Raw genomic sequence first — 25142 nt, 5'->3', positions numbered from 1 at the left:
TATTTTCTTTTTTAAAAAAGAATAAGCCCAAAGGTTTTAATGATAGTGAAGACAAAATCCAAATGCTGGTGGTTCTCCTTATGCTAGACCAAGATACGCAACCAGACCTATCCATTGAAGATCAGGCCAGAGCTATGGTCCCCCGTGGATCACTTGAACATTGTTGAGGGTCTTAGCAGACCATTTTATGGCTCTTCTGCTGGTAGTGGCAATTGTTTTAAAACTGTGCTTAGATACTGTATGATTTTTCAATTCAGTTTCCATTGCTTCTCTTTGAATTCCATAGATAAAACATAACAGAAATAGAAGAGGCAACAAAAACACAATTCAACATCAATGTGAATGTTTAAAGTGATGGATGTGCTTCTCATTCTTGTCTTTCTGGCTGCTACTCCTGTCCAATGCCTCCTCCTGTCACTTCCAGTCCACCCTGCTCACCTTCCAGGTGGACCATCAGCTTCTTAGAATTAAACAGCTTCTGTGTAGCTGCTGCTCCAGCTGTTCTTCATGGATGTGCTGTGGACTACCTGAGTGAAGTTCATGGACCACTGGTGATCCATGAGCAAGTTTGGGGACCCCTGGTCTATAGCATACATTGAGCTGGAGCTTCTCATCAGCTGGTATTTCATAGAATCATAGAATCATAGAGTTGGAAGAGACCACAAGGGCCATCGAGTCCAACCCTCTGCCAAGCAGGAAACACCATCAGAGTGTTTGGTCTGTTACTTATAGGTCCACTCTGCTCCATGGACTGAGGGCAGGTTTTAAACGTAGGTAAAAGTAAAGGACCCCTGACAGTTAAGTCCAGTCGCAAATGACTCTGGGGTTGTGGTGCTCATCTCACTTTACTGGCCGAGGGAGCCAACTTTTTCCCACAGACAGTTTTTCCGGGTCATGTGGCCAGCATGACTAAGCCACTTCTGGCGAAACCAGAGCAGCGCATGAAAACGCGGTTTACCTTCCTGCCAGAGTGGTACCTATTTATCTACTTGCACTTTGACATGCTTTCGAACTGCTAGGTTGACAGGAGCAGGGACTGAGCAATAGGAGCTCACCCCTGTCGTGGGGATTCGAACTGCCAACCTTCTGATCTGCAAGCCCTGGGCTCTGTGGTTTAGACCACAGTAAATTCTTAACAGGTGCCTGGCCATTAGCTTCTGCACAGCAGGGGACATACCTAAGCATCTGCAAAGTTTTCCACATTTTACGGTTGCCATCTGGAGAATTTTCTCTAACATCTATCTATACTTACTGCGTAGTTGTGTTTACAGAAATAAAAACATTTCTAGGGAGTACCTGATCATGGATGGATGGAAAGAAAGGTCAAAGTATAGATTTCCCAAGAACTAAAAAATAAGACAGAAGCAGGAATATTAATACTAATAATAATATTAGCCACTCTGGGCAGCTCCCAACAAAATATTAAAAACACAATAAAACCTCAACCATTAAAATCTTCCCTGAACAGGGCTGCCTACAGATGTCAAATAGTTGTTTATCTCTTTGACCTCTAATGGGAGGACGTTCCACAGGGTGGTCACCACTACCAAGAAGGCCCTCTGCCTGGTTCCCTATGACCACACTTCTCACAGTAGGGGAACCACCAGAAGGCCCTTGGTGCTGGATCTCAGTGTCCAGGCTGAATGATGGGAATGGAGACACTTCTTCGGGTATACAGGGCAGAAGCCATTTAGGGCTTTAAAGGTCAGCACCAACACTTTGAATTGTGCTCAGAAACATACTGGGGGCCAGTGTTATGTGGTCCCGGCAGCCACTGCCAGTCACCAGTCTAGCTGCTACGTTCTGGAATAGTTGTAGTTTCCGAGTCCCCTTCAAAGGTAGCCCCATGTAGAGCGCATTGCAGTAGTCCAAGAGGGAGATAACCAGCGCATGTACCACTCTGGTGACAGCTGTGAGTCCAATATGACCCCCAGGTTGCACAGCTGGTCCTTCAGTGGTACAGTTAACCCATTCAGGACCAGGAAAAGTACACTAAAGGGGAGGGGTGAGAAGCATCTCTTTAGGACCACCAGAATTCCTAGTGCCTAGTGTCCAAACAACTCATTTATCCATCAGACTCCTGAGGTCACTTGTTGGATGAAAACACTGCAATGTGGAAGCAGCCAGGCTGACTCATCTCAAAGAAATTGATAAGGTACCTAAACATTTTGCTTCGTAACTTTCTTTTTAGGAGTACAAGACACACAAACTGTCTCTCTCTCGCTAACAAAAACTCAAAGTCTGGGGGCCTTTCTGGCTGTGGGTCTAGTATATCAGGACCCGCTGCTCCAGCTTCTCATCGGCCCTAGTCCTAACCACAGGCTTAGCCTAAAGGACATAAGGAGAGGAGAGGGCATAAAGTTAGACTAACTATTAGGATAGCAGAAAGAACTGGTCACCTGAAGCTGATTAGAACTTTTTATTTATTTTTTATGAAGTAATATTTATTAAAGTTTCACAAACAGTAAAAAGTTTCAAAGTTTAAACATAAAAAACAAAAACCAAGAAAAACTACAAAGATGGAAAAATACAAAAACAAAACACATAAAAAGTGCACAATAGAGAACAATTCACAAAAGAAAAGAAAAAGAAAAACCAAAAAGCATAACAGAAAAAAGATTAGTATTTTCAAATCTTATACCTCATTCACTAGTTTCTTGACCTCCTCACACCTCCCTTTTTGTATTCCAGTTCAGATATTCAATTCAGCAAGTCCTTACCCTCTAGCATTTATCCTTACTCAAAACGTTAACCTATTATAAATATATAATTTCCAATTGTCAGTCCATAGTTACATATTCTTATTAGTCTTTTTACTAATACCGCTTATTTTCCATCCAACATCCCTTTAACATTCATTAATTTTACAGTATTTCTGCAAGTAGTCTTTAATTTTTTTCCAGTCATCTTCCACCATCTCTTCTTCCTGATCTCTGATTCTGCCAGTCATTTCTGCCAATTCCATGTAGTCCATGAAGCTGATTAGAACTTTTAATTGATAGGCACTTGCATTATCAGCTGCGAGAGGATTCTGTTGAATGGAACTTTCTTATACATATGTTATCAAATATTATCAAAGATTGCTGCATTCCCTGCTGGCTAGCCTGCTACCGCCAGGAGTGTGTCACCTGTGTTGAAATAAAACTCAGTTGCCCATCTCGCCAGCTTCTTTGCACAGAATATGGGGTATGGCCAACCTGTCTCCTCTCAGGCAGCAAAAAGTCCCTGCACAGAGTTATCCTGATGGGGCTATCCTCTTGCAGTGGAAATTTAAGTTTCTTCCTAGTGTGGAGGCTTGATTGGTTAATTAGTACTGCTACTGGGGGGGGGGGGAGCGGAGTTTAAAAATAAGGAAACCTGGACCCATGTCAGGACAGCTGGTGAATGATTATAAATCTACAAATAAGGAAGTGGCTGAGAAGAGGAGGGAGGAGAACAGGCAAGCTCTTTGATCTGCAGAAAATCACAAGCCTGGCTCTCCCCATTTATGTGAATATGAAGTTAGTGTGTTGATAAAAAAAGGAGGAATGGAGGCATAAATACATTTATGGAAGAATGGAAAGGTTAACTGAGGGAGTTGCATGTTATATTTGTGGCAAAATAGCAAAACAGTTTGCACAAGGCTGCAGCTGCCCTTTTATTTATCGATTTTGTTTTGACTTTCAGTTTTCTCCTGCATTTTCTGGTGGTGGGGGAAGGAATAACTATCCAGCCAATGTGTTGGACCTGATTTAAATATACAAGTATTTAGCATGCATGGTTTTTATTCTTTAAATCTCAGTCATGGCAAGGGGAATAAAATCAGAACTTGGACCATGGCACAGGAAGGGCTTTTTAACCATTTCCCCACACTCTCTGAAAGATAATCCTTCCCCCACACTGCTATCCTATATTTGTTCATCTTGCTTTTTAAAGATATGACAAGAAAGGTTCTAAAAAGGAGGAAACCGTATGCAAGATTCCATAAATTCCATATGAATTTAGCTTCCACATTTGACATTAGTGTTGTTCACTTATTTTGTTTTGTATGCCTACGACTCCTGCCAGTCTTAATAACATTAATAATATCTACCGAATAACCATTAGTTACATCACACTTATTCCAATATCTCCAGATAGGACCTATACCAAGATAATGTGCTAATGTGCACATTTAACTGAATAGGTTAAAAAGCAGATCGTCCATTCATTAAAAACTTAATTGATGGGCGGTCATAGTGGCAGTGCACCCAAGCTAAATAAAACTATGCACAATAACGAGATGAAATGTAATATACATATCTTTTGCACAATGAATGTGACAAAACACTTGTTTTTCTAAAAGGGGAAGGATTGTGTGTGTTCTAACAAAAAGGAACACTAGAGGGCACCAGACATCTCCCTAGAATCTCGACATCCCTATTTCAGGTACGTTTATTTCCTCAATACTGTATTTTGTTTACATAGATCTCTCCACTCACCACTGTGTTTTAAGAAGAGCATTGGTATGGTCTGGGGTGTTTTACCTGGACCCAGAAGCAGTGGCGTAGCGTTGGTTGTCAGCACCCGGGGCAAGGCAAGTAATTTGCGCCCCCTAACCCGTGGATTTTAGTAGGGGCAGAGAGCTGCGAGTGCGCCCCCCCAGATGTTGCGCCCGGTGCGCCCCCCCCCCTGAACCCCCACACTACGCCACTGCCCAGAAGAGAAGAGTTCAAATTCCTGCTCATCCATTATTACCATTAGCAAGATACATCTTAGGCTCTTTATGGAACAGAGAAAATGTTGTAAATCTCCCTTAAATGGTTTTGAGGCTAATGTTGGTAAACGACTTTCCCCACTATGCAGATAGGGACAGGATAGGTTCTTACTGGCTGGTGACAGCAATGACAAGGACCAGGTTTATCCCCCACCTAATTAGTGGTGTCCCAAAATCTATCCCTTTTAGAAGAACATAGAACTGAGGATCAACCTGAGTTTTGTAGATTCTCCTACCTAGGCAAACATGTCCCATTCATTCTTATGGGATAGTTATAAATCACTACACTTGAAGATGGGAGAACTTGCAATTGGGAAAAGAGAGTCAGAGAGATCACCTATTTGCAGGCGTTTAATGGATAGGGTTGTGGGTCACACTGTGGTCTAAACCAGTGTTTCCCAACCTTTTTTGGGCAAAGGCACACTTGTTTGAAGAAAAAAATCTCGCGGCACACCACCATTACAGCCCCGTGACGTCAGCGCGCAGCATCACGCCGGGAGGGACGCACGAAAGTGAAAGTTTTCAATTTTTCCCCCTCCCCCTTGCCGGGGAACCTCCAAGCTTTGGGGGTGGGGGGGAGGAGGCAGCAGAGCGAGGGACTGAGGGACGGCGGCAGCTGAGGCGGCGGCGGCTGTTGTGGTGGTGGCGGCGATAGCGGGCGGAGGAGGGGGCGGCGGCGGGGCCGAGGTGGCCGGCGGCGGCGGGGGAGGCGGCGGCGGGTGGAGCAGGAGGGCGGCCGAGGCCGGTGAGGGAGTAGGGTTGCCCGGGGCTTGAGGAGCCGTCGCCGGGAGTTGCTGCTGCTGTTGTTGCTGCTGCTGCCCGGACATGCCAGCCTCCTCCTCGTCCGCTGTCTCGCGCTCCTCCCTTTTGCACGCGCTGCCCCGCCGCCGCCCCATTGGCTGGGTCCTGTCAGCTGATCTTCCTGTGTGTGTGTGTGTGAGGGGAGAATGGAGAGAGAAACCTCGGCACCACCACCGCGGAGCCATCCCCGGCTCGACGCGGATCCTCGCCGCCGCCGCCTCTCACCACCCGACTCGCCCGCCTCCCTCCCACGGCACACCAGCCAACCTCTCACGGCACACTAGTGTGCCGCGGAACACCGGTTGGGAAACACTGGTCTAAACCACTGAGCCTAGGGGTTGCCAGTCAGAAGGTCCCAGTTGGCATTTCCGTGTGCTGCTCTGGTTTTGCCAGATGTGGCTTAGTCATGCTGGCCACGTGACCCAGAAAAACCGTCAGTGGACAAACATTGGCTCCCTTGAGTCATTCACGACTGGACTTAACTGTCAGGGATCTTTACCTTTTAATGGGTGGTTGGGAGAGCTGTAGGGACACGGGTGGCACTGTGGGTTAAACCACAGAGCCTGGGGCTTGCCAATCAGGTCGGCGGTTCGAATCCCCACGATGGAGTGGGCTCCCGTTGCTCAGTTCCTGCTCCTGCCAACCTAGCTGTTTGAAAGCACGTCAAAGTGCAAGTAGATAAATAGGTACCGCTCCAGCGGGAAGGTAAACGGTGTTTCCGTGTGCTTAGAAGCAGCTTAGTCATGCTGGCCACATGACCCGGAAGCTGTACGCTGGCTCCCTCGGCCAATAAAGCGAGATGAGCACCGCAACCCCAGAGTCGGTCACGACTGGACCTAATGGTCAGGGGTCCCTTTACCTAGGAGAGCTGTGCTATTCCACAAGGCAGGGGAAGGTTTGGACCAGTTTTCCTTCTCGATGGGCTGCCTTCGCAGTGGATGAGCCCCATCTGCCCCTCTACAGCACATGCAGAAAGCACTTTAACCACTGGACTCACTATTGGTCTTGTCCAACCTGCCAGAGCTTGTCTTCACATGAAAAGGAAGTCCCTAAGCCACCAAAGGTTTTAGATAACATTGGCTAACCTCACCTGCTTTAGCAAGCTGGTCAGTCATTTCTGCGGTGGGGCTGCTTCTAGGAGCCACAGGTGAGAGCCAAGTGCAGAGAGGGGACCAAAGGTGGACGTACTATTCCTGCAGCACAGTGTCCCCCCGTCAGTTACTACCCCTGCCCTAGCACCCCAACTCTCAAGTGCATGAAAAAACTTGTGCATTCATTAGGCACTGCCCAAATTACTTAGGAAGCCCAAACCTCCTTGCCTGACGCCAAAATGAAAAAGTTGGCACCAGGTAGATCTCCCTGGGGAAAGTGTTTGATAGATGGAGAAGCTACTGCATGAAAAGCCACCCTCCTTGGAAGTGATATGCAGAGCCTCCAGTAACGATCTCAGGCTCTAGGGCAGGTTCATATGCAGAAAAGGGACAAGCTGTGGGGGTGATAATGAATTGGCACTCTGCATGTGTCAAGCTTCAGAAGACCTAGCATGAAAGTGTAAGAATCAGAGAAACACTGAAGTAGAAAGGGTTTGGTGGCTGCATTCTTTTTGCAGTTGCTGGGCTTGATCCTAAGAAGTTACAACTTGCTGCACTCCATAAAACATTTTTTATGCACGGGCCAACACCTATTTCTAATTAAGCAAAACCGGTTATGAGACAATGGTTATAAAATGATTTTTAAAAAAAATTAATTGTATTTTCAGTTTCTACTTTTTTCCCTTGGTCATTTTGTGCATGTGAGGAAGAAATACAAGAATAGATTGGGCACTTTTTCCCCAGAGCGGAAATGGTTCAACCCAGAGTGATTTCTTAAAACAATCGTTGTAGTGGCTTAAACTGCAAGTTCGTAGTTTGTTATGTAAGAATCCACTTCCTGAGCAGCAAGAGGCCTATTAATATTGTTTTGCATTTCCTGGGGCCGGGCTTCTCCGATTGTTTATTAGAGGCAAAAAAAAGACACAAAACTCTCTATACAAAACTCTCCCATCCCCCCCCCCTTGCTTTTAAAAGAAACCTGAGACTCTGAAATGCAGTGTAGGGGAACAAGGACTTCAGTTCCACTCATCTGTGAACATTAGCCATGCAGTCTTGGGGTGGTGGGAGTGCAACAGTATTTGGGTCACAGGTACGTTATCACTTATTTCTTCCTCTTTATACCTTCCAGCAGGGGAGAAGAGCAAATGAAGACAGGTACTGTAGGGAAGGAATGGCAAAACCCTTTCTCAAAGCTCAGAGGCTAAAGGAACAGTGGGTAACCTTTTGCAAATGTCAACTCGGCCACTTCGTGTGATCCACTTGGTTTATTTTATGCCAGTGCTGCTACACTGAGCAATGCCACAATGTGTTGAATAGCTGTGGGGCTGGATTAAAAGATGAGCAAACGGCTGTTCCTGTCGAGTTCAGTTTGTGCTTTGTGTTTACTTTTTTAACAAGACGGTGCCCTTAACCAGTAGAGGGCCCCATTTGTTTGCTTGCATAGGGATGTGCCAAGGAAGTTCTGAAATGCCTTTCCAGCTGCAGTTTCCACATAGCCCTTGAAAAATCAGATTAGAGGCACAAAAGCAAAGCCGAACAATAGGCATTCCTGTCAGCTGCTTCTGTGAACAGGATGTCTTGGGACTTGTGTGAGCTGTTTCAAAGTCCTTAGTAAATAGCCAGACACATAGAGAGCATTTATTCAGTTTTATTGCAGGAAGGAGAGCATATTTCTAACATCTTTCATTCCAGTTCTAAGTCTTTTATTATATACTGGCAGGCAATACTTGAAGGCGTAGCAGCTCTAGAGGACAGGGTGCCTGGACTTCCATTACTGTCTAGGAGGAATATCATCAGCTCTCAGCTCTTTGGTAGCCTATCGCCAAAACCATTTATTTGTGAAAATACATGAAAACAAAGCTGAAAAACAAAACTTCAGTTTGACTTACCATTTATCACCCCGTAAGGCGGCAAGTTTTGTGGTTTTTCTAACTTCCTGTTTACAAAACTCTTCACATTAACTTGTCTGCTAGGAAACCGCTGCCGTGTTCTAGAGGGCAAATGCAGGATACACGGGGTGTTAGCCAGACCTTACTGAATAAAATGGGAGTGCTTGCTGTTTCTCATTTATTGATGAACAGTTCAAAAGTCCGTGAATAAAAATTCTTATTTGCACTATTAAGGGCTTATTCACCCATGCATATATATCACTTGATGACTTGCAGCAGGCTAAGTATGTTGATCTTTAGGTGAGTAAAGCTCTGCCTGGAACTTTCACAGATGCAGGTCATTGCTTGATGTTGGGGTTAAGTTCAGGTATGAACCAAGGCTTGGCAAGACTAACGCATGTAAATTCCACTCTCTTTCCTATTTGCCACCATGCCAGAGCAAGCAGGACTGCTTTGTCTCACAGCCTCCAGAAGTGGAATACAGAGAGGCTTAAGTTGGGAGAAGCCAGTTTCACTTTATGTTCAGTCTCGGTGTTCTTCGGCTATGCAAGCCAGCAATAAAGAAAGATGATTGGGGGGGGGGTCTGTAAGAGATGGAATTTAAAATGGAAAGTTTCTCTGACAAGTTCAGAGAACTCCCTTTGCTGCCTTCAAGAGCTCTGAGAAGTATGGGAGGGTGAGGAAGAGTTAAAAGTCTGCCTTGAGCTCACCCAGCGAGTTGAAAGCTGGACAGGGATTGAAATCCTTCCTCCCTGGTCCAAGGCCAAAACTCTTATCAACTCCCCAACACCAGTGTTTTGAAGTCTAGACATAGTTGAGAAAAACTCCCACCTCATTGTGGTAATTAAATTTAAGCAAAAGATAAGGAAATTGAGATTACTGCAGCCTTGTCCAGCAGCAAGCACAGCGGTAGCACAAGCCGTGGTTTGCTCTTGCTAAAAGTCTCAGCTTTTGTTTACAGTATTTGCCTGATTAGTTGCACAGGAAAAAATATCTTAGCAACAGAAAAATCAACTTCTACCTCCCCGTGGTCTTTTTTTCTTTCTTTGTTTCTCTATCTTATTGTGTTATTGCTTCTCTCACTTGCTTTTAAACTTGTACTTTCTGTAGAATGGCTAGGTGCATTTTAGAGCAGTCAACCACGTAAAGACCTTTGGGCCTGCATTCTTTAACTTGCCTTGTTCTTTTAGCAGGACAACAGCTTCTTCAAGCCTTCTAATGTCTGAAGAACCTGAAGCCTGCCTTTCGGAACAAATCACGTGTTCTTCTCCTTCTGTTGCATATAAAAGGAGAATACAGCTTACTCCAGCAGGAGAAAGGGGATGGTGGATTAATGGACAGGACCTTGCACAACTCTTCCTAGTACAGTGGTGCCTCGCAAGACGAAAAGAATCCGTTCTGTGATTCTCTTCATCTAGCGGTTTTTTTGTCTTGCGAAGCAAGCCCACTGACAGATTAGCGGTTTATCTGCTGATCGGATCAGCTGATAAGCGGCTTAGCGGCTTAGAAAAAGGGGGGGGAGGGGAAAAACCAGCAGGAACTCGCAAGACATTGTCGTCTTGCGAAGCAAGCCCATAGGAAATTTGCGAGTTTTCCGTCTTGCAAGGCATTCGTCTTGCGGGGCACCACTGTAGAGCTTGCCCAAGTTTCATCTTTGTATGCACCACATATGTACCAATGCAGGCAGCTGTTTTACCTACATGTATAGCCATTTTTTTTAAAAAAATTGAGATATGGGTTTTCTGGTATATCAGACTTATACAATATAGTTTAATAATAATAATAAGTGTCACACCTGCCCCCCACCCACTCATGAAGGGGCACCCTCACCAAAGTAGCAGGCAATATAGTGTTAGATGGCACCCCACACAATTCACTTCAGTATGCCCACAGTTGAGCCATATACAACTGTATGCCCCCCCATACTGTTCAGAGCAGGAAAATCCACATTAATTTGGGGGAGGGATGAAGGCTGCCAGTTGGATGAGGACATCATGTTGACGATGCAAAAAAACATGCACACATGGGATGCAATGAAACCAATTTAAATTGCTGTGTGTACAGTTTTGACAGCCATTTGCCCAAGGTCACCAGTTGGGCTTGAAGAAGAGAGATTTGAACCTGGTATTCAAATCTAAAAGCTGCCACTGAAAAGAGCAACAAAACCTGAGGCTACTTTGGTTAATACACGGGCATCTAGAATGTAGCTTAGGGCTGACGAAATCCTCCTTTTACCAGAAATGAAATCCACATTGTTCTGCTTTCAACTCTGCTAAGACAGCTGTAATAGAGAAGATGAAAGAGGGAGATGTCCTTCTGCGCTTTCAATGGGACAGGGTGAAATTAAACAAGTGTAGCTTTGCAACCACACTGATCGAGGTGAAAAGAATATGTGCACCTCTTATGTTTCTTCTACCTCCAGCCATTAGGGTGAGGGGAAAATTGCAGCCCTTTAGGAATAAAAGGGGGGCAGATGCTTTTGTACAGCTGCAAACACTACACTGGCAAATTTTCTTCATCACGGTTTCCCTTCCAGTGAAGTTGTGTGAGTGGCACTGCTAGAGAAGGGTAAGAAGCTGTGACAGGAGGCTGCCCTTCACTCAGCCTATGTAAAGGCTCCAAAGATGTAACAGGAAGCACAGCAATCTTGAAACTAGGCTGCCACCTAATTGTTTCCTGATGGCAGGAGGGGGAGAACATCTCTCAAAAGGAAATTCCCTCCTCAACCCCTGCTGCTAACATTCCTCTATGCCAAACAAGATTTCCATCTCTATGAACCCAGTATCAGTTTCAGCAAAGCCAAGAAAGGAGTCTCAATCACACCACCACTGCCCCCAATATCTGTAATGAAACTCCAGTTCTAAAGCAAATACAGGGGCTTCCTGTTTGTTCCCAGACCCAATTCAAGGTGCTCATCTTTTTGTGTAAAGCCCTAAACAACTTAAGTCTTCTTAGTCCTCCTGGTAGTACCACCACCTTCACAGAAGGGAGAAGTAAAAAAACCACACACATTTAAAATAGGATACATGTCCCAATTGTCAAATAAAGCGAAGACATAAATATAGCTAGTTACAAAAATATTACCAAATATATTCTAGGACAACCATACACATGCTTCCTAGAGCAGCCGCCATGGTGGTGGGAGCAGCATGAAGAGAGGATGGGCAAGGGGAGAAAGTCATTCCCCTCTCTCCTGCCCTTGGAGGGGGGCAGGAATGCAACCTCCACACCAATTGGGGGTTGTCTGTATACATCAGTATTCATGGTGCTTTAACACATAAAAGGGGAAATGTTCCTGCCCAACGGCCTTGCAATCTCAAATTTAATCTTTTTTTGGAAGGAGGCAGAGGAGAGGAAGGACGTAGAGGCAGGGCAAGAGCAGAACGAACACGCAATTGGTAGTTCCATTTGCTTAGGCTTGACTGTAATAGGGCTGGGGAACTGGGCTGTTGAATCAAAGGCTTTGTGGGAATGATGGGCTTTGAAAGTAGCAAAAGAGATGGAATCGTACAGGTATTCCAGAAGGCAGTGCCAAGCTCACATGGAAGAGAACTCTTCCAACCAGGTGTAAATGTTTGTCACAAGAATGTCCAGAAGGAAAACACAAGTAGGGACAAAACTAGCAAGTCATTTAGTGTTCTGCACTTGGGGGCATTTCTACAAGTTGGAACTAGTGGATGATATGGGAGAGGCTCATGTTTTCTTCACACTTTGTAATGGCAGGGCCTATTCACCATACACACCCTGCAACTGCAGGCAATTCAAACTTAGCTTGATGTAGCAAAACGAATCTGTTGAAATCTTGCATTTTTGCACACTGATTAAGGTGGTGCAGAACAGAAGTACACTGTTTATTTACAGTGGTTCACATAAGCCGGTCAGCTACTGATTCCCCCCCCCCCCATGCAATCTCTAACATATAGTGGTGCAGTTAGGTAATTTTAGATTCTGAAATTAAACATTGTTAAGGAGTGAGTTCAACTTTTCTCCACTATCTATCCTTGAAAGCCCATTGTTCTTGGGAGTAGAACTCCAATTTTGTTTCATTCCACCTTATCTCCACCATAAAGGTAAAGGTACCCCTGACTGTTAGGTCCAGTCATGGACGACTCTGGGGTTGTGGCGCTCATCTCGCTCTATAGGCCGAGGGAGCCGGCATTTGTCTGCACACAGCTTCCAGGTCATGTGGCCAGCATGACTAAGCTGCTTCTGGCGAGCCAGAGCAGCGCACGGAAACGCCGTTCACAGAAACCAAAACAGTGCAGGCCTCGTGATCCCAGCAACTCTTCCCACTAGGTCTTGCTCCAATGAGGCAGTTGCAAGGACTGAAGGTTCCTGCCTTCCCAACATGCTCTAAGGCTCCTTCTCTCCAGGGTTTTCCCCACCAGTCTCAAACTGCATCTGCACACAACCAATCTCTGCTCTGCTCTTTTCATTTTTTCCTGTGTTCTAGGAGACTTAGGGGGGGGGGGAAGAGAGCTGGTTGCAGAAGGGGGACACTCCCTGGATTCTTCAGCAGCGTGTCTCAGCTGTCTCTTGGTCAACCTCCTCTCCAGTCTCTGCATCTGAACTGCTCTCTGCTACAGCCTCTTCCTTCTCACTAAACCCTGTTGCCTATTTTGTTTCCAACACCTCCTCCTCCTCCCAGTCTGCTCCCTCTGACCACTCATTACCATTGTCCCACCACCACACCCCTAGCTCTTGAGCCGCCTTCTTCTGCTGGTTCCCCAGCTGGTGCCTCACACGATTCCTGAATAGCTGACTCAAAAAATTCCCCATGCTGTACCCCTCACTGGCAGATTCACGCCTTCTTCCAGTCTAGCTGGAATGGGTCCTTGAACTCTGATAATGCCTTTTGTTTACCTGGAGAGAAGGGTGTGGAGAGAGGGGTGTGGAAACTAGCCTGCCTACCGTACAAAGGTAAAATTTGTATTTGCTGCTCTGCGCACCTTTGCCTCTAGCTCCACCCACCACACTGGAATGTGACTCTTGGAAAGTTGCCCAGAAGGGAATGTAGCCTTTAGGCTTAAAACGTTTCCCCATCTCCGTTCTAGATCTCTAGAGTAGGGCCATCTATCAATAGCTAAAGCACCTTTTTGGCTGCAAGGAGCAGCACTCTAGGGGCTGAGAAATTCCTGTGGGCTTTCACGGAACGGATTAGGCAACTCGTATAAGGGAGCCATCAGCAAACACTTCCTTACCTAACAGACACTGCATAAAAATGTTGCACAATTACATTGGACTATATTTCTAATGCTTACAGATTATGGGTTCCTACCACTTGTGGATTCCCCACCCCACATTACACCACATGAACTATTAAGTTGTATTCCCCCCCCCAACTTTTGTTTTAAAATGTTTTTTGTTTCAACGAAACAGAAAGCCTAGGACACACAAAGGAGGGTTCAAGGTAACATATGGGGCTCCCCCCCTTTTATCTTAACCACCACGAGAGACAGGTAAGAACAATAACTGGGCCAAGGTCACCCAGTGAGTTTCATGAGCATCCAGACCTATGTTGTTGCCTGACAGGTTCCTAGTCTGACACACTAAGCATTATTCCAAACTGGCTTTCACTAGAACTAAGATAGTCCCCAAGGCCTATCCTGTCCTCACAAGGGTATTCAGATTGCTACTCCAAAAGGGGTTTCCAGAAACAAGAAGTTCAAGTTCCCTGATGCCTTCCCAGTTTAGTCATGGGAGCTCTTTCAGGAAAGAGTTGTAGCCTTCAATATGTTGCTGGATGGCAAGTTTTCCAAGCCTGCTTTAAGTCTTTTAGACACCACACTTTCACTTTTGCTGCGAGCCCTTAGAGATTAAGTGTGTGAATGCAAATGATATGGTGCCATAGATATCCCTACTTTTCCCCAAGTTCAATTTGAAGGTTTCAGTCTTGCATTATGTAGTGGCTGCACTAGTCTATGATAAACAGCATTTCCTTACCATTATAAATATTTAAAAGCGGCTGTATTGGATCACAACCATCGCCAGGTATCCTCAAGTCCAAATAATTTGGCATTTGGTACTTTTAACAAGAGGACAGATCCATTCTTTAAACAGATAGCAGTACAGTAGTTGTGTTCATGTTTAAGACTGGAATTCTGGCAGTAAGCACTAATGCTAGGTTCCTAACATTACTGCTTACATTTCCCCCCTCTCAAAATAAGTTGAACTAGAGCCACAGAATGTTTTGAAGGCCATAATTCAAATACATACATCCAGCATGACCCAGCTTTATCAATTGCTCCCAGCTGCAATCTACTAAACAGTTAGGAATAAACCACAATTTATTGTTTGTGGTTTGAAATGTTAGTTTGTTGGTAGACTGCCATTCAATTTACTTTACAATCGGAGAAGCTGTCTTACAGTGCAACCTTATACGTATCAACCCAGCCCAATCAAGCTGAATGGCACTTGCTCCCACGTTAAGAGTACAGAATTGCAGTCTTACTTGATTTCATTCTCTTGAAGTAATTCAGGATTGCACTAGCTGGGATACAAGTGATTGAAGTTCAGAGGCTTTACAAGATGCTGAGAACACCCTCACGCACTTGTGTGATTTCCTTTTCAAACAAGCAGTTTGGGGGCTGTTCAATGCTCCTGTCCACCATCACCAAGGATGCCTCGCAATCCAGGTCTGTCACAGTTCTGGATGTTAACCTCAGCACCGTTATTTGTTCCCCAAAAGTTGCAGACTTGTGTGCACATCTAATGATGTAAAAAACAGTATCTCAGATTATAAAGTTAACAGGCTATAGTTACTGGCATTGTTTTAGCAGCTCCCAAAACCCTGACGTGCAAGCAGCAAGACCTATAAATGCTTCCAAAGTAGTCTGCTCATCCCTTGTGTTGTCAAGTGGGCCTTACGTTTTCCCATAGCCTTAATAACAATGACAGAAGTAGCAACATGAAAATTGCTTTTAAACACCAGACAAGCTTAAGTTAAATAATCCTCCAGTACCAAAAACCTGCATCTAACCAAACCTCAGACTACAATGAGAAGGCCTGGTCATACCGCTTTTAGAATCCCATTGCCCAAATTTGCATTTTTTCTCTCGTCTTTTTTTTGTTTTGTTTTGGCCTTGTTTACATTCTATGGTCTTCCCTGTCGGGGGGGGGGGGGGCTCAAACTTGCTCACCGCAGCAAATCTCAGCCAGCCTCTATTAAAGGTGATATATCCAAGGCTTCCTCACAGTCTTGGAGCTGCAGGAGGCAAAGAGAGTTCTCTGCACCTGCCTCAAAGGGGGGAGCAGGGAGGCAGACAGGCATTCAGGGCACCTGGCAAATACAAAGGAAAGTTAATATTCTTCTCACCATCGCCTCTGAGCTTGAGGGCGAAGGTGAAGCAAAAAGCTTATCTGCATTTGCTGGATGCTCCAAGTAGCCACCAAACAGAGCCAAAGCTACCCTTCACTCTTAATCTGCTCCAAGCTGGGAATGAAGAAGGGGACAAGGGCTTCTTCTTGCACTGCATGGAATGCCCCACTTTTGAAGCTGCAGAAAAGATTATACACAGTAAAAAAAGTTGGGAGTAAAAAAATGGTAAGACATCACAACAGGAACACAACCAGCAGGGAAGAGTTAGCAGAGATTGCTAATCCTCAAAAGTATTTTCAGCTGGTATGTAAACATCTTACAAGTATGTGCCAGGCAAATTACCCTGGGGAGGGCATTCCAAAACTAGGACAGGGCTACTGAGAAATCAATTTCATAGTCACCCACCTAACCTCTGTAGGTAAAAGTACATGAAGAGCCTCTCCGAAGCCTTCCTAAAGAAACTTGTCCATCTTATAAGGATCACAGTGCGCACAGGATATTCACATCTGTGGAATAGATTTTCCTGAAAATTCTCCAACACAACATCCAATCTGCCTGCCACAATATCTGCATTTTTTCAGTAGGAAGATGTGGTCTATTTCTATTCCAAAACCATATTCTATGTTCTAAGGTCAGTACTTCACTACATTTGCTTGCCTGGCCATATTTGTTTTCAGTATATTCCTTCCACAGTTCAGTACAAATACAAAAATGTCTTGTCCAAATCAAATGCACTTTTTTTTGAAGCTGTGGTAAACATACAGGCAACCGAAGTGAACTGAGCTGAGAGGAAGCCACCAGGTGGTTTCTCAATTCAGCTAAATATACCCACATCTTTCAAGGAAGGCGTAGCTGAAGAGAAAAAACCAGCTTGAACCTTCTTTCACTCAAAATAGTCAGAAGACAGAATTTGAATACCTAGGGTGGTTTTTTTTTTTATACTTTCTGTATAAGCTGTGACATTCTAGTTTAACTCTAACTCAAGGGCAGCTAACCTGTAGCTCTCCAGAAAGTAACAACTCCCATCATTGGCCATGCTGGCTGGAGATGATGGTTTTGGGAGTCCAACAACATATGGAGAGCCACACGTTCCCCACCCACCGTTCTAAGTGTTTGGCTCAAATGCCAATTTCAGTTGACTGCCTTTACTTGGAAACAAAGAAATTTATACTGGCTTTATTTCAAGTGTTCACAATGAACAGCAAGGTGAAGTATGAACAATTTTTGTGGTCCGAGTAACAATTATACTATTCTCTTACAGTCTTTTTACTGCAAACTATGTTACTCACCACCACCAAATTTCCTGTTACATTTACCCACACACAGAAAAGTTGAGCAAACCTATAGCAGTTTAGACAAAATAGGCAGTACATCTTGTTTTTGGAAATTCACAATGTCCTTCACAAGAGAAAATTCAATAGTTCTCCTGGGTTCACTGCATGGAAAGAACTCATTTGCATTAATTACACACTATGTGCCATTCATGGCATGGAAGGAATTGTGCCCACTCAGGGGCACACTGCTGGCCCTTATTGTTGGAACACCAACTTCAGAAAGGTGTTTCCCAAACTATAGCGTCCGCTTTTTGAGTAACTGATTATCCAAATCAGATTGCTTCCTTGCAAGGACAGACACAACTATTTGGAAGAGTATCTTGTAATACCTTTGAAGTACTGCCTGTGGAGGTGAATGCTTATGAGTAACTTGCAAATGTGACATGAATTATTTTGGATGCACTGCAGCATGCTGGATTGTGAAGCACTTCTCCTGCACTTAATTTAGTAACTCTTTCCCCAAAGCATTAGAAAACCAATCAGATGTCTAAAAATTTCATGAACTAGAGATTTGTCCCAAGGCCACCTTGCATTGCTCTTGGACACAGATCACACTCAGAGTATGAACAAATCGCCAGATCTTTTTGGAAGTCACTTCGTCACTGTGCCGTTTCTCTCTAAAAACCTTGTAGGGAAGCCCAGAGAAGCAACTCAACTTCTCCCTGCTATTTCACCTATAATTACCAGCTCTCAAAATATACTGGTATATTACTTTTTCTGAATATGGGCATTTTTGCATAATGGCTAAAGGTTCACCAAGATACTCGCCTATCTTGTGGAAATTGAACATCTTGCCTTGATGATCTGGGTGTCCTTGGTTATGGGCTAAGATAAATGGCAATGAAACAGGATGACTGAAGCACATAAACCAATGGTGGTAGTAACACCCAGTGGCTGAAGTCAAGTCCATTATGCAGTTTATCCAACTGTTTTCCCCACCCATCAGACACTTCTCAGTCAGGATGTAACTTCAAGAGTTCCACTTCACCAAATGGGTTTTTCCAGTATGAACGTTCACATGAGCTGTGTCTGTCAGTCTCCACAAAAGCAGAATCTTGAGTGAACTGGTTTTGTTCTTGGCTGATGTTTTTGGGTTGTACCTGATGATTCTGTCACACAAACTAAGAGTATTCCTTTGATATCTGGCAGAGTTCAAGACTTCTCTGTCTGAAAGACTAATCATTTTTGGACTTACTGAAATTCCTCAAGGGTTTCTACTCTTCGTGTAACACTTAAAATAATCAATTCTTATTCAGCTGTACTTCTCCGCTGTACTTGACTTGCTGCCTCTACAAATAAATAATACCATCATTAGCACCCGGTACATAACACAGTATTTATGGGAATATGGTGCTTTTAGTTAAACACCTGCCACTTTTCAATACAGTGGCTCCTCCTCCCCAAGCTGCGTATATTGGGATTTTCCATGTGGTTTATTACAACTCTCAAAGGAGCAGATCCTATCATTTTGGCTTTTAATTCTAAGTGAAGAACTAACTTCACTCAACTAATGGGCAAATTTCAAGATCATGATTGTGCTGATGATGACTATCAAATTTCATGCCAGGTATTACTGTATTTCTGTTGTGTTCACCAAGTCCACAAACAAGCTGAAGTAGTTTTGGTCACCAAGCTAGCAATGAAGGAGAATAGGTTTATCTAATTACTTAGGCTTCAGGATTCATAAACAGTTGAAACTGCCAATAATACCACCTACAACAGACCAATCCAAGTCAAACATTTTTGGGGGCACAGTGGGCCTGTAACTAACAAAGTTAAAAGCAAAAGATTATAAAATGGTTAGTAATCAAATGGGGGAAGGGTGAAATAAAAGAGGAAACTGGTAAATTTGGTCCTGAACTATTCTGACAATAGGTATGAATGGTCTCAGAAGAGTTCGTTACCAAATTTACCAGTTTCTTCTTTTATTTCCCTCTCCCCTCAATCATCCCAGTGTGAAGCAAATTTTGTAAGGAGGAAATGTCATGCAAGCCACTGTTTGTCTAACACTTGAAGGGAAGCTGGGTTTGACACTGTCGAGGTTGCATCTTCCTGAAACATTAGTCTTCAAATAGATCTACTACAATTTTAAAATCTACAAAAAAAACCCATGTTAAACGTTACTTCCTACAGTGTTTTAAAACTTGTATTCTGTTTGATACCATGGAAAAGCAAACAGCACACTTTTTAAGAATTCCCCATTGTTGTATGCTATTAAAAAAAATTCCCTTCAGAGCTGTAACTAAAGCAGATAACTTTAGCAACAAAATAAAGTTATGTAAGCAACTGGGCTTCACCCTCAGCTATAGCTTATATATTTTAGATTAATATCCCCAAATAGTCCTAACACTGGGGGCAGGGGAGGCCAAATGTTCAGATGTCTGTTTTTAAATGTTACCACTGTAAAACCAAAACAATCCAAGATCCACCTATTCATAGTAGGATTAATAATGCAGTTCAGCAACAAGTACATGCAGCACAACCTAATAATATTTAGGACTAGAAGAATGTAGGTTCTTCTTTTTTTAAGAGCATGCAAGTTCCAAGGGTATTTCCAGCCCTTGCTAATGATTAGTTAACAGCATTAAAAAAAAGTCAGGCCACATCCAGATATGGTCAAATATGTCCAGTCTGACGGGTTAGGAATGTGCCCTGTCACTTTAGGTTGCACCAAGTCATGTGTTTTCTTCAAAAAGAGTGTAGCTAAGAAGGTCTATCCTGTTACATTTAGCCTCTCCTTCACCACCGTCATCCATGGAACCTAAAATGGAGATCAGAAATCTCCCTGCAAGGGGAGGGATACCAGGATCTTCATTAGTTTCACAGAAAGGCAGCTGCACTACACTAAAACCACCATGCTATCATCGATGACCAACTTCCTCCTTGCATCCCCAACACGGACTACGTGAAGTGTGTCATATTTTCCCTTGCAAGGCGCGGATGGGGCAGGGTGGGTGGGTGTCTGGAAATCCGGAAAACACTGAAGGATGGAGTCACTCTGCGCCACCACCAGCTGCCAAGAAGAGAGAGGCCTTAATGCGGGTCGCACAAGCCGGTTAGCAAAGTGGATCCCCCACCCGTGGGCAGGATTCCTAACTGCAGGGGGTCAGACTAGAGGACCCTCGCGACCCCTTCCAACTCTACCTCTGCCTCGTTTTACAGAACCACAGAACTGCAAACTGAGCCGAGCTACACGAGCCCCCCCTCGCAAAAAAAAGGGGGGGGAAAGTGTTTTACTCCGGAGTCCAACAGTTCCTCTGCATTCTCAGTTACAGATAGGTAGCCGTGTTGGTCTGCCATAGTCAAAATAAAAAAATTCCTTCCAGTAGCACCTTAAAGACCAACTAAGTTAGTTCTTGGTATGAGCTTTCGTGTGCATGCACACTTCTTCAGATACACAGACTGCATTCTCAGTCCCGCGAACGCAACGGGCTCGCAGTTCGCGTCCCGCCCGCCCCCGCCTTTAAGCCGCCGCGGGCGTCACGCGCTCCGCCTCCCCTCCCCCCCCCCCGCGCGTGGAAAAAAAAAGGGAGCGAGAACTTTCCCTGGCAGAAGCGGCGGCTGTGGGGGGAGGGGAGGTCCCTGTCAAAACAGTCGACGCCCTTCGAGGGAGGAAGAAAAGACGCTTCGCTGAACAGCTGCTCGACGCGGGCGGGGGGGGGAGGGGCGTGTATGTGAAAAGAGGAAGGCAACCGCCGCGGCAACCGCCCCGACCGCACGGAAAGGGACTCCCCCCCCCCTCACATCCCTGTCAAGCCGAAGAGCCGCGAACGCCGCCTCCTCCTCCTCCTCCTCAGCCAGCTTGGTCCTCCGCCAAGCCCCACACAAGAATGCAACGCGGTCACATGACCTCCGGCGGACGTGCGGCTCCCTTCCCTCTCCAGGGACACCTCGCGCCATCTTGGACTGACGCAGTTACAGCTGCCGACGAGACGCCGCCGAGCAGCGGACCTTCCTCCGAGCCCCGCCGCCGCTGCCGCCGCCACCCCGGCTCGGTCGAGGGGAGGGCGGGCGACCCCCGCTGTCCTTCCGCCCCCTGGGCCCCGCCGTCCCTAGCGCCTCTCCGGAGAAGCCTCTGCCCCCTATCCTCACCCACCGCGGCTGGTATCATGGCGCCCGTTTTCTCCCTTTGCACCAGCCACCCCCGACAGCTCCCCGAGCCCTGCCCAGCAGCTGCGTCTGCCCCTGCTGCAGGATGATGTCAGCGCCTGCCAATCGGAGCGCGCCTCCGCGGCCCGTCCGCAGAGCTGATTGGCTGCGCGGCCGCCGCCGCTCCCCACCCTCCCCCCGCCTCCTCCTGACTCAGTGCGCTCTCCGCGGTTCGCTGCGGAGAAACGGCCAAAGACAGGAAGGGGGAGGGGAGGGAAGGAGGGAGGAGAACAACAACCTCGCGGCGCGACAATCACCAACCGCCCCGAGACGGCAGTCGCCATTTCGTATTGCAACAGGCGGAACCCCCAAGCGAGCAGCCCCACCAAGCGTCCTAGAAAGGGAGAGAGAGAGAGAGAGAAATAGATACACATCGGGATTAGACAAGGCGGGGGGTGAAGAAAATAATAAAAAACAATAAGCACATCCACACACTCCACCATGGTCACAAGACATTTAATCGCCCTCCCTTTCTCACCCCTCTGCATACTCTGCGCCCCATGGCAGCCGCCTTCTGTGGGGTCCAGTCGGGCAGCCAGACAAGTGCCATTCCCACCTCAGCTGCTGCTTCCTCCTACCGGGAGCGAGCTCCTCTTAGCTAAGCCTGTTCCTAACTCCCTCCTCCTGCCACTCGATGGTCTCGGCTCCATCAAGGCAGGGCAAGAGCTGCCAGCCCAGCTTTTATCTGGTGCCCCGAGCTTGCGCACTGAAGGAGGCTCACTCAGCCCCTGGTGGGCGTCGAGCGAAAACCCCAGCCAGCCTGCCTGCCTTCCCCTCCCTCGCTCGCTCGCTCGGCTCCCGCCGGAGGGGCTGCGAGCAGGCGGGCCGGGAAGCTGGCTCCGTGCGGGTGGCGGGGAAGGAAGGCGCTCGGCACTAACGGGGAGGCCGCCATAAGTGGTTGCCGCGAGCAAAATGGGGGACGGGGACGCGCTGCTACGAGTTGCCCTCTGAGCCGGGACAGGTGTCCCGAGATTTCCAGAGAAGGGCCATTTCCTCCGCTGCAGTAATCGTTTGGAGGAAGCGGATCCGACCCTCCGCTCGCACCTGTCCGAGGGTGAAAACGAGAAAAAGAATCCCTCCGATGAAAGGCTCGTGCGGTCGGACGCCCCGAGTCGCAGCTGCCCGAGACGAGCCTCTCCGCGGCCGCCGAGCTGCAACCCTGAACCCTCGGCCTGGAAAACAAACGCCGTCGAGCGCGGCTTCCTCCCTGGGCGAACGTACCTGGCCGCCCAAACGCTAAAGGGACACGTTGCTGCCAGCTGCTGAAAAGGACTACTTTTCACGTCTGAAGTCCAATGTACGGCTTATACGCGTGCACAAACCCAGAGCCATGCCAGTGGTCCCGAGATGACACTTTGCACGTTGCTCACCCAGGCCCCGCGAACTAGACCAGTTTGTTTTGTAGATCCTGAACGTGAACTCTTAAAACATACGGGCTGCGACCCGTCAGCCTTCCTTAGGCAATCCTTCAGGCCGTCACTTGCTTCGGGCAACTTCCTCCTTTCCCTCACCGCCTGTCACAGCTGAAAGCCTTGCCTGGCCGCCCTGAATACGAACCCAAACGACTCCCCCTGCCCTCGTCCCACCCGGCGCTTCCCCGACCCTCCTCTCCTCCCTGCGTGCTGCCCCCATTCGCGCTCCCGTCGCCTGGCTTTATTAAGGAAACACACACACACATTGCAAAAATGGACCCGGCGGGCGAGGGTGGGTGTCGGGCGGGGGGCGTCTTGCGCTGCCGGGCACCAACGGAACTCCAGCCCACAAGCAAAATGGCGGCTGTTTGGCTTCGCCCTGGTAACCCTGCCCCTGCCAGGCGGGACGGGTGAACCCCGTGCAGCGGGAGGAAAGGGGGGGGGAGTGAGGCGACGCCATTTTCCCAGAGAGAGAGAGAGGCAGTGACATAGGAGGGAGCGTAGGCGGCTGCGAGGAGGGAGACGGGAGCAGGAGCAGCAGCAGCGGCGGCCGCGGCAGCAGCAGTGGCAGTTAGGGGGTTTGTGCAGAGGTCCTGAGGCGAAGGCGCTTCTCCCTCGGCCGCCGCGGGACTCTGGTGCAGCCCAGCCGCCTTCCTCGGGGTTCCCTGCTGCCAGTGAGCCTCTCCCCACCCCCAGCTCCCCGCAGGCGGCTGAGGGGCTCCGTCCTGCCCAGGCGAGGGACATCCGCAGTGGGACTGTTGCATTGTTTTGGTTGGGGTAAGAGAGGGGCTCGGTTAAGGGGGTGCTGCTTGCCTGGCCTGTGACCATTACAGGTGAGTCTGCCATTATTATCCTTATTTATTGTGGTTGTCATGCCCCGTGGTGGGAGCCTGAGGGGGAAAGGCGGCGGCGGGGGGGGGGGGGACACCTTTCAAAAAGAAAGGCTGAAAAGTGGCGGCGCATCTCGTTTCCTCTGGGGTGTGTGTGTATATATATCTATATATACGCGTGTATTATATTCATTCTGGATTGTGGCTCTTCTTTTTACTCCGTATGCTCACCTCGCTCCGGTGGGGGTGGACTGGCTGAAAAGGGAGAGGGAGTCGCTCTATCTTGCGAATATGGCGCGTTATTGTAACTGGCGGAGCTGATGGGTGGTGTGTGTGTGTGTGTGTGTGTGTGTGTGTTTGGGGGTGGGGGCCCCCGCTATGCCAGCCTCCTGCTAGAAATAAATCTCCCAGAGGTCGCTTAATGCGATGAAAGCGTGCTTTTTTTTTTTTTTTTTGCTTGTGTTGTCTCTCGCTTTAAAGAACAGGCGCGGGGTTTTTTGGGGGGGGCAAATATTTATGTTATTGGGAACCGAGGTTCCCGTAAGACGAATTCGGGCGCTATGTCCTTGTTCAACCCACCTGCGCCCCCCCGGCCACTGTTATTTGTTGTGTTTTGTGGTACTAATAGGGCTCATTACGGGCCTAATCTTCCTTCACACAGACACACACACACACATATACATATATACACCTCTCTCATTTTATCTTCCATCTTCTCGTTTCCCCGATCCGTGCGGTGTATATAGGAGCAGGCGAACGGCGAGCAGTTCCGAAGACTTTGAGGAGCGATTTAAAAGGGGGTGGGGTGGCAGGTGGGGATTTACCCCGGGGTCCCCCTTTTCAGAAAACTGGTTGCATAAGGTTATATTGCCCTCATCTTTGTGTTATACCCTCCGTGCCTCCTGGCCAGGGCTGGCGTACCGGGAGCGACACATAGGGAACCTCTTTCTTGAAAGGAGTTGGTGGCATAGACCCTGCTGCTGCAGACATGGGGGAGGCGAAACAAACGGTCCACTGTGTAGTACTAAATAGGGTAGAAGAAACATAATATAGTCCAATTAGAAAGGTCCCGTCCTTCTCAGCACTCAATCATCGAGGAATGCGCGGTGATTAAAAGCCTAGTTAGTGGTTTTCAAATGATGTAGACAACTCTCCGAAATGCTACTCTCATAGTAAACCATATGAATTTAGGGCTGTTTTCCTCCTCCGTATATTTAGATTACCTTTAAAGAGATTAATAGTGGAACACTTCCCCCCCCCCCGGTTAAAAGCATATCTAAAAGAAATCAAAGCAACGCCGGGAAACCTAGGTGACCTACAGAGGAGGTTGGATGACACACGCTATACTTTTAAAGTTACTTTCCATAAAAGTGGAGTAAAAACTGTAATTTCCCTCTTTTGTCCTTTAGAGATTCTAAAAATGGCGGCCTCAGGCTGATGTTGTGGTAATCTAATCAGCTCGGGTTCTCCACACCCCATGCAGTGCATTTGTCTGCAGCACATTTATAGGCTTAATATGCTTAAATGAAAAAAAGACTGCCGTCTTTAAGTCATGAACGAAACGTATCTCGTCTTTGCTACGA

The 25142-nt window shown here is 46.9% G+C and overlaps 1 protein-coding gene and 2 long non-coding RNA genes across 36 annotated transcripts in view; 2 read left to right on the top strand and 1 right to left on the bottom strand.

Moving 5' to 3' along the window:
• Positions 1-3941: 3941 nt before the first annotated feature.
• On the top strand, positions 3942-7978 carry LOC310688061. Its single transcript, XR_014516755.1, has 2 exons — positions 3942-4407; positions 7757-7978. It is a non-coding gene; the product is annotated as an uncharacterized lncRNA (long non-coding RNA).
• A 2264-nt stretch (positions 7979-10242) lies between these two features.
• Positions 10243-20432, bottom strand: LOC310688053. Of its 4 annotated transcripts, none has more exons than XR_014516743.1 (4): positions 18364-20432; positions 16240-16340; positions 15832-16011; positions 10243-15224 (listed from the first exon to the last, which is right to left on the bottom strand). It is a non-coding gene; the product is annotated as an uncharacterized lncRNA (long non-coding RNA). The 4 variants fall into 4 exon arrangements; XR_014516744.1 differs by lacking the exon at positions 15832-16011 and adding an exon at positions 15656-15795; XR_014516745.1 differs by lacking the exon at positions 16240-16340.
• A 1094-nt stretch (positions 20433-21526) lies between these two features.
• Positions 21527-25142, top strand: part of KMT2E (lysine methyltransferase 2E (inactive)) — a 60201-nt gene continuing 56585 nt past the window's right edge. For 10 of the 31 annotated variants that reach the window (XM_083463909.1, XM_083463889.1, XM_083463887.1 and 7 more), the window contains exon 1: positions 22369-23562. The gene's annotated coding sequence lies outside the window, so the exon portion shown is untranslated. Of the gene's footprint in view, positions 23563-25142 lie in introns of all 31 variants that reach the window. The other 21 variants (XM_083463896.1, XM_083463892.1, XM_083463888.1 and 18 more) reach the window with 10 other exon arrangements.

Source organism: Podarcis liolepis (assembly GCF_965112155.1).
Source record: "Podarcis liolepis genome assembly, chromosome: 10".
In the NCBI taxonomy this organism is placed as follows: Eukaryota; Metazoa; Chordata; class Lepidosauria; order Squamata; family Lacertidae; genus Podarcis; species Podarcis liolepis.
Note: the sequence above shows the minus strand (reverse complement) of the source record. Positions and strands in the feature narration are given on the sequence as shown.